Here is a 10,017-nt window from a genome sequence, read left to right as displayed (position 1 = left end):
ATTAGTGAATTTACATTGTATTTAAATGATGATGGTCCAGAATCAACATTGGTAAATTTACACTGTATTTAAATGATGATAATCCAGGATCAACATTAGTGAATTTACACTGTATTTAAATTTTTATGATTGTCCAGGATCAACATTAGTGAATCAACACTGTGTTTAAATGTTGATGATGGTCCAGGATCAACATTAGTGAATTTACACTGCATTTAAATGGTGATGGTCCAGGATCAACATTAGTGAATTTACACTGCATTTAAATGTTTATGATAGTCCAGGATCAATATTAGTGAATTTACACTATTTAAATGTTGATGATGGTCCAGGATCAACATTAGTGAATTTACACTCTATTTAAATGATGATGGTCCAGGATCAACATTAGTGAATTTACACTCTATTTAAATGATGATGGTCCAGGATCAATATTAGTGAATTTACATTATTTAAATGTTGATGATGGTCCAGGATCAACATTAGTGAATCTACGCTGTGTTTAAATGTTTACGATAGTCCAGGATCAATATTAGTGAATTTACATTATTTAAATGTTGATGATGGTCCAGGATTAACATTAGTGAATTTACACTGCATTTAAATGTTTACGATAGTCCAGGATCAATATTAGTGAATTTACACTATTTAAAAGTTGATGATGGTCCAGGATTAACATTAGTGAATTTACACTGCATTTAAATGTTTATGATAGTCCAGGATCAATATTAGTTTATTTACACTATTTAAATGTTGATGATGGTCCAGGATCAACATTAGTGAATTTACACTGTATTTAAATGATGATGATGGTCCAGGATCAACATTAGTAAATTTACACTGTATTTAAATAATGATGGTCCAGGATCAACATTAGTGAATTTACACTGCATTTAAATGGTGATGGTCCAGGATTAACATTAGTGAATTTACACTGTATTTAAATGTTTATGATAGTCCAGGATCAATATTAGTGAATTTACACTATTTAAATGTTGATGATGGTCTAGGATCAACATTAGTGAATTTACACTGTATTTAAATGATGATGATGGTCCAGGATCAACATTAGTGAATTTACACTGTTTTTAAATGTTGATGATTGTCCAGGATCAACATTAGTGAATTTACACTGTATTTAAATGATGATGATGGTCCAGGATCAACATTAGTGAATCAACACAGTGTTTAAATGTTTATGATGGTCCAGGATCAACATTAGTGAATTTACACTGCATTTAAATGATGATGGTCCAGGATCAACATTAGTGGATTTACACTGCATTTAAATGTTTATGATAGTCCAGGATCAACATTAGTGAATTTACACTGTATTTTAACCTTGTTGATGGTCCAGAATAAACATTGGTGAATTTACACTGTATTTAAATGATGATGGTCCAGGATCAACATTAGTGAATTTACACTGCATTTAAATGTTTATGATAGTCCAGGATCAATATTAGTGAATTTACACTATTTAAATGTTGATGATGGTCCAGGATCAACATTAGTGAATTTACACTCTATTTAAATGATGATGGTCCAGGATCAACATTAGTGAATTTACACTCTATTTAAATGATGCTGGTCCAGGATCAATATTAGTGAATTTACATTATTTAAATGTTGATGATGGTCCAGGATCAACATTAGTGAATCTACGCTGTGTTTAAATGTTTACGATAGTCCAGGATCAATATTAGTGAATTTACATTATTTAAATGTTGATGATGGTCCAGGATTAACATTAGTGAATTTACACTGCATTTAAATGTTTATGATAGTCCAGGATCAATATTAGTTTATTTACACTATTTAAATGTTGATGATGGTCCAGGATCAACATTAGTGAATTTACACTGTATTTAAATGATGATGATGGTCCAGGATCAACATTAGTAAATTTACACTGTATTTAAATAATGATGGTCCAGGATCAACATTAGTGAATTTACACTGCATTTAAATGGTGATGGTCCAGGATTAACATTAGTGAATTTACACTGTATTTAAATGTTTATGATAGTCCAGGATCAATATTAGTGAATTTACACTATTTAAATGTTGATGATGGTCTAGGATCAACATTAGTGAATTTACACTGTATTTAAATGATGATGATGGTCCAGGATCAACATTAGTGAATCAACACAGTGTTTAAATGTTTATGATGGTCCAGGATCAACATTAGTGAATTTACACTGCATTTAAATGATGATGGTCCAGGATCAACATTAGTGGATTTACACTGCATTTAAATGTTTATGATAGTCCAGGATCAACATTAGTGAATTTACACTGTATTTTAACCTTGTTGATGGTCCAGAATAAACATTGGTGAATTTACACTGTATTTAAATGATGATGGTCCAGGATCAACATTAGTGAATTTACACTGCATTTAAATGGTGATGGTCCAGGATCAACATTAGTGAATTTATGCTGTATTTGAATAATGATGATGGTCCAGGATCAACATTATTGAATTTACACTGTATTTATATGTTGATGGTCCAGGATCAACATTGGTGAATTTACACTGTATTCAAATGTTGATGATGGTTCAGGGTCAACATTGGTGAATCAACACTGTTTAAATGTTTATGATCGTCCAGGATTAACATTAGTGAATCAACGCTGTGTTTAAATGTTGATGATGGTCCAGGATCAACATTAGTGAATCAACGCTGTTTAAATGTTTATGATCGTCCAGGATTAACATTAGTGAATCAACACTGTGTTTAAATGTTGATGATGGTCCAGGATCAACATTAGTGAATTTACATTGTATTTAAATGTTGATGGTCCAGGTTCAACATTAGTGAATTTACACTGCATTTAAATGGTGATGGTCCAGGATCAACATTAGTGAATTTACACTGTATTTAAATGATGATGGTCCAGGATCAACATTAGTGAATTTACACTGTATTTTATGGTTTATTATGGTAGAGGATCAACATTAGTGATTTTACGCTGTATTTGAATAATGATGATGGTCCAGGATCAACATTAATGAATTTACACTGTATTTAAATGATGGTCCAGGATCAACATTACTGAATTTACACTGTATTTAAATGATGATCGTCCAGGATCAACATTAGTGAATTTACACTGTATTTAAATGATGATGGTCCAGGATCAACATTAGTGAATTTACACTGTATTTTATGGTTTATTATGGTCGAGGATCAACATTAGTGAATTTACGCTGTATTTGAATAATGATGATAGTCCAGGATCAACATTAGTGAATTTACACTGTATTTAAATGATGATGGTCCAGGATCAACATTAGTGAATTTACACTGTATCTAAATGATGATGGTCCAGGACCAACATTAGTGAATTTACACTGTATTTAAATGATGATGGTCCAGGATCAACATTAGTGAATTTGAGTTTTTAAATGCAGAGGTGGGTAGTAACGAGTTACATTTACTTTGTTACATTTACTTGGGTAAAATTATTGGGTAACGTGTACTTTTTGAGTAATCAGTCTCCTGCCGAAGCTCAGACGGTCTGCTTTGAGAAACTGTCAATCACAGCTGTCAATCACGATGACACGCCCAGCATTAAATTACTGCTAAAAACTAACTGTTTACAAAAATGAAGATCTGCACCTATTTCAGCACAATAATCAGTGCCTTAATCGACCAGAACCATCTTTCGGGACATTTTATTGCAAGTGTAATTAGTTTTTTTATTTGGGCTCAAGTCTCCTTCATTAACACGGAGGAGGCGGGCTTTGACTTGTACTGTAGCCAGCCCCCAGGGGGCGATCTAACAGCTGAGACCGTCACTCAAATGCAGGCTTGCGGCACACTTGACTTATACACTATGGCCAAATTAGTTTATCTATTCACCCATACTGTATGGCTGTGTCCGAAACCGCCTACTACTCAGTAGGTACTGCGTTTGAATTTAAACGTACTTCACGCCGTTAGAAAAGTTCTATACAGTATGAATGTAAAAAGTATGAATGGAATTCTGACCTACTACATACTACATCTAATTCTGTCACGGGGCATTATGGGATAGCGCAGCATGCATGGGATGCGCACTCCAGAATCTCGCTGGAAGTAGTAAGTCATCCGGGTACTTCTCGCATACTGATTTTCGAATTCTATGAATTCGGACATACTACTAGGCTCACATACTGATTTTAGCGTACTATATAGTATGGAAGTATGCGGTTTCGGATGCAGCACATGTCTTTGGACTGTGGGGGAAACCAAATATTTAACTACCTAGTGAAAATAAAACATGTAGAAGAACTGGGTACTTTCTACTTAAGTGTATTTTTTAGGCCATAATTTTTTACTTTTTCTTAAGTATAAAAGTGTAATTAGTACTTTAACTTTTACTAGAGTCATTTCATACATGGATATCTGTACTTTTACTCGAGTAAAGGATGTGTGTACTTTCGCCATCTCGCATTGCAAAGCAAATGTTTTTTTTTATTATTAAAGATTGATGTCATTTTTTACATGCTCCATATTGCCTCTTGTCAAAGGACATGGAATATTTACTGGGAGCTGTTGGTCACTACTGGAAGCAGACGACAATTGCAACATTTTCAAAGATGATGTTTCAAAGAGATGGAAAGTAAATACTTTTAATAACTTTTAAATAAGTTAATAACTTTTACTTTCCCTTGAGTACATTTTTAGTGCTGTATTGGTACTTTTACTGCACTACTTTCCTTCAACTTGCAGTCACTACTTTATTTTTTCTTGTCGGGATTAGAAAAATAAGTCCTGTAATTCCTGTGCAATCAAATAAATCACATCATAATGAACTACCTCAAGACATGGGTGAATTATAATTGCAGCAAACTGTTTGGAACCATTAAAAGTGTCCAAGTAGATGTCCAAAATTTTATTCAATGCATTTCACTGATGAGAAGATGACGGATGTTTACTGTTTGATGACTGTAATGGCCTTAAACACCTAGCAGGCGCAAGACGTCAACATGATGTCAGATTGATGTTGTACCCCAACGTTGTGGGGACCTTGCATTTTGTTTGGAAATGAAAATCGGGTTGATGTCAGAAGTCAACATCAGGCCGTCATCGATGTTTCCACTATGACATCTATCAACGTCAATATGACGTTGGTTTAAGATGTTGGCTCGGTATTGGATTTTGGTAACTTTCCAACACAACCTACAACCAATCAAGTGTCAACAATAATTGACGTCATTATTGGACATCAAAAAATGTTGTATTGAATTTTGGTCACCTGATTTCACAACCTAAATCTAACCTAATATTAATGTCTTATGATGTTGTGTTCCTGTGGGCAATGACTAAATGCAATACAGAATGTTACGTTTACACACATCCATAAATTACATGTAAATGCTTTAGCTACACTGTAATACTCACTACTCACTAATCTTGGGTACTTTTGAAAGCTCTACTTTTCACTCATACTTTGAGTAATATTTACAACAGTTACTTTTACTTGCACTACATTTTTGGGCAAGTAATGGTACTTTTACCTAAGTATGATTTTTCAGTACTTTTTCCACTACATAGATCAATTACTGTTTGTGGAACCATGCTTCATTGGACTCGAATTTGAGTGATCTGAGCCAAGAAAGTGGAGACAGAGAGGTGAGGCAAATGTTTTCAATATAACTCAAAAACAAAGTTTTAAGTTGCTTTAAAGTTTTTATTTAGTGCTTTGCAAAGAACTGCATGAAAATAGCCTTTGTTAGTTGATAATATGTCTATATCATTAGTGTGAAAAGGAACAAAAGTTGTTGGCATCATACTGAACCATATAGCTTTTATTTCATCTAGAAACTGCAGTCAAACACATATTGAAGTGCATTTTGCAGTTGAAGCATGTATTTCCAATGAGCCCGTGTCTTTACCTAGCCATCCTTGTGATCTCGACACTCATGTACCGGATGTGACAGCTGTTGAGTTGTGCCACAAATCCTTTTTTAGTTCATGTCAGAAATAGTTTCACCATTTGGATTATGTCAGAAATTAAATGAAGCATCAGTCTTGGATTTGTTGTGCTGTGCCCTGCTGCATACAGTTTAAACAAAACACAGGTTGATGCAGCCTTTCACAGAAACTCAATAAAAGATGCAGACTATATGCAGTTCATGACTGCTTTAAAGTCACCATGAAATCAAAATGTTTATAATTTTACAAATATGAAATTATTTAAAAATCAAACACACACACACACACACACACACACACACACACACACACACACACACACACACACACACACACACCCACCATTCGTCTGGGCTCACACTTGGCTTATCCACATAAAAGTAAAGATTAAAAAAAGCATAGCTGCCAGAATTCATAGATAAAAAAAGATCAAAGACAATATCACACGACAGCTGACAGGGAACACTGAACTTCAAAAAAAAAAAAAAAAAAAAAAAAGAAGCTCCTGGTGGCTTCATTGACCCCGTAAATACAACCATATTTGCGTAAGCCAGCAAGTTTGACTTCACCTGTTGGCCAAGTTTATGCCACCACAATCTAACAATAAAACTAAAATAAAAAATATAATAATATTGATTTTTTAAATTACTTGTTTAAAATGAGCTGAAACAACATAATTACAGACAAAAAGATTGTATTATATTCAATCCAAAAAAATTATTTAAAAAAAGTTGACTTACTTGATTTGTGTTGAGATACAGATTTTTTGTTTGTGTAACTACCTGTGTAGTTATGCCAAAAATGTTGACAGTTCAAGTTTAATCTCTAAAACAAAAATAATTTGGTGATTTGGAAAAGTTTCTGTTAAGTTTTATAGTTGATCTCATGAAGAAATGTAAATGCTAGAAGAGTGCCTAGTTTGTAAGAAAACATTCAATTCTAAAATGGAGGCATGGCACAAACCCCACCTCATCACTGGGAGAAGAGCAAAAATAATACTAAAATACGCAGTAGGTAGTGCTGTCACCTCACAGCAAGAAGGTCACTGGGTCGCTGGTTCAAGCCTCGGCTCAGTTGGCGTTTCTGTGTGGAGTTTGCATATTTTCCATGCATTCGTGTGGGTTTCCTCAGGGTGCTCCGGTTTCCCCCACAGTCCAAACACATGCGGTACAGGTGAATTGGGTAGGCTAAATTGTCCGTAGTGTATGAGTGTGTGTGTGGATGTTTCACAGAGATGGGTTGCGGCTGGAAGGGCATCTGCTGCGTAAAAACTTGCTGGATAAGTTGGCGGTTCAATCCGCTGTGGTGACCCCTGATAAATAAAGGCACTAAGCCGACAAGAAAATGAATGAATGAATGACATTGTACATATTCATAAGAATTAACCTTCATTCATCATTTTCCTTTGGCTTGGTCCTTTCAGGGGTCGCCACAGCGGAATGAACCGCCAACTCATCCAGCACATGTTTTACGCAGCAAATGCCTTCCAGCCACAATGCAGTACTGGGAAACACCCATACACTCTCACATTCACACACATACACTACGGCCAATTTCATTCGTTCATATTCTTTTCAGCTTATTCCCTTATAAATCAGGAATTGCCAAAGCGGAATGATCTGCTAACTTATCCAGCATAAGTTTTATGCAGCTGATGCCCTTCAAGCTGCAACCCATCACTAGGAAATACCCACACACTCTTATTCACACACATACATTACAGACAGTTTAACTTACCCAATTAACCTATAGCACACATCTTTGGACTGTGGGGGAAACCGTAGAACCCGGAGGAAACTCATGCGAACATAAGAAGAACATGCACACAGAAACGCCAACTGGCCCAGCTGGTGTTCGAACTAGCGACCTTCTTGCTGTGAGACAACAGAGCTAACCACTAAGCCACCGTGCTGCCCATAAGAATTAATCACTAAATCAAAAAGTTACAAATTGTATTCGGTTGTGTTGATGTCACCACTGTCTAGGTGTAGTGTTCATGCTGAGGATGTCAGTTTATTACAGTATTGTTTGTAATTTCACTAAATGAGCATTAACAGTTCTGAGATCAGTCCCTTTTTACTTACCCAGTTCTTATGTTCTAAATAAAAATGTGTTATTTAAGTAGTCATGTTTGAACTGCAGTGGTTAACAGAACTTTCTAAGTGTACAAATTAAGTGATTAAGATAAATTGGCTCAACAGGAGCAAAATTTCAAACGTGTGCAAATTTGTGCCATAATTACATTTAGTCATACTGTACCAATGATTTATCTTTATTTTTGAGTGTATAGTGTGAGTAAAAAGTAAACAAGAAGCTTGACTGATAAATGGCTGTGTGAATTAAAACTCTTTTGCTAATTGTCCTGCCATCACACTGAGCAGCTGGAGGAGATCAATCAGGCGCCTCTGCACTGCTGCAGTCACCACTGCTTTATGGGCCAAAACTAGTGCCAGTTTTGCACATGGCATATCTGCAATTGTGCGGTAAAAGAGAAAAAAAAACTGGTGAACTCTAAATGTCGGGTACGTTGCTGCAGCATTAAGCATCTCAGTGGGACATGAGGGATGAGAGAGAGATGAATCCGGAAAGAGAAGGATGTGTGAATTTATCTCCACATCATCCCACATGGTGGGTTTTTACTGCCACATACAGATGCAGATGCCAAAGCCTTTAATATTTCCTTTCATCTCTTTTTTTAAGCAAACTCTCGTGAACTCCTCCCTGGCCTGAAGAGATTTTATAGCAGGGGGTCAGTCTGTGTGCTGAGAGACATGATATCCTTCACCCTACAGCTGTGAGAGCATATGGAGCTTCTTCAGGGCACAACAGGGAATCTGTCTCAAACCTCATGATTAAAATTACTGTATGCTTTGGAACAGGTCTGTGAGCTTTAAGAGTTTTATTTTAAGTAATGCATGAATATATGTATATTTGTGTATTCTGTTTGCAGACTGCTTTCAAATAAATAAATAAATAAATAAATAAATAAATAAATAAATAAATAAATAAATAAATAAATAAATAAATAAATAAATAAAAGAAATAACTAAAATAGGCAAGAGTCAGTAAATATTGAGACTATTAGGGAGTAATAATAGTCTAATATTGAAATATTGAGGGAATGAAAATGAGCAGAACATACAGTACAGCCAACAACCAAAACTCCTGGATGTGCAGTAAAACCAGTTGAGCTCAAACTGCACCTCACATGGTCACTTACCACACTGGATTGCAACTGTTCATGGGTCTATATCTAAATTTGGCTTTATCCAGTGCAAAATGACAAGAGGATTGTCCTGCTGCTATCCTTCAGTCATCACAATAATGGGATACATGTCGAGAGGTTGCTGTACAAGGGACTATGCATATCAAGCAACTGTACACTTCCACTTTTATATTCCATTCCATGGGTACTGATGGACTCTTGGAGATCACAATGTGAACTCTATTACAGCATGTTTGGAACACTGACTTGGGTTAAGCCAATTAGAGAGGGCTATACATTACCCTGCTACATCAGGACCTTGCACACATGTTGAACCCACAATGGCACTACAATTTTATAGAATTAGATTGAAAATGCGTTTGTGGGATTGTTCTTTGTTCTTTTTTTTCTTGAAACCATTTAGTGGGCTACCCACAATATTTAAATTATTTCCTCATTAGACATAGGAGGTCACAGAATTCTTTACTAATGAAAAAATAGCAGAGGTTAACAGGGATTTTTTTCACAACTAAAGTATAATGCTTTAAAATGGGATGTGTGTGATTGTGCTCAACAAATCACAATCTTTTCAGTCAAGTGTTCTTTTAACTTAGTAATAATTAGTTACATTTTAATGTATATTTTATGCCTTGGACAGATTCATTTGAGGGGGATATTAATTTTCTTTACAATTTAAAGCATTGGTTTGCAAAAAAAAGAAAAAAAAAAAAGAAAAATATTAAAAAAAATGTATATTAAAAAAAATGTATATATAAAAAAAAAAATTATATTATAAAAATTGAAAAAAAATTGAAAATAAAAATTTTGTAGTAACTTTAACAGCATGAGTGGTGTAGTTCGTAAAACGCATGGCAACATGTT

Source organism: Danio rerio, chromosome 5 (genome assembly GCF_049306965.1).
Source record: "Danio rerio strain Tuebingen ecotype United States chromosome 5, GRCz12tu, whole genome shotgun sequence".
Classification (NCBI taxonomy): Eukaryota; Metazoa; Chordata; class Actinopteri; order Cypriniformes; family Danionidae; genus Danio; species Danio rerio.
The sequence above is the reverse complement of the archived record's forward strand: the minus strand, read 5'-3'. Positions refer to the sequence as shown.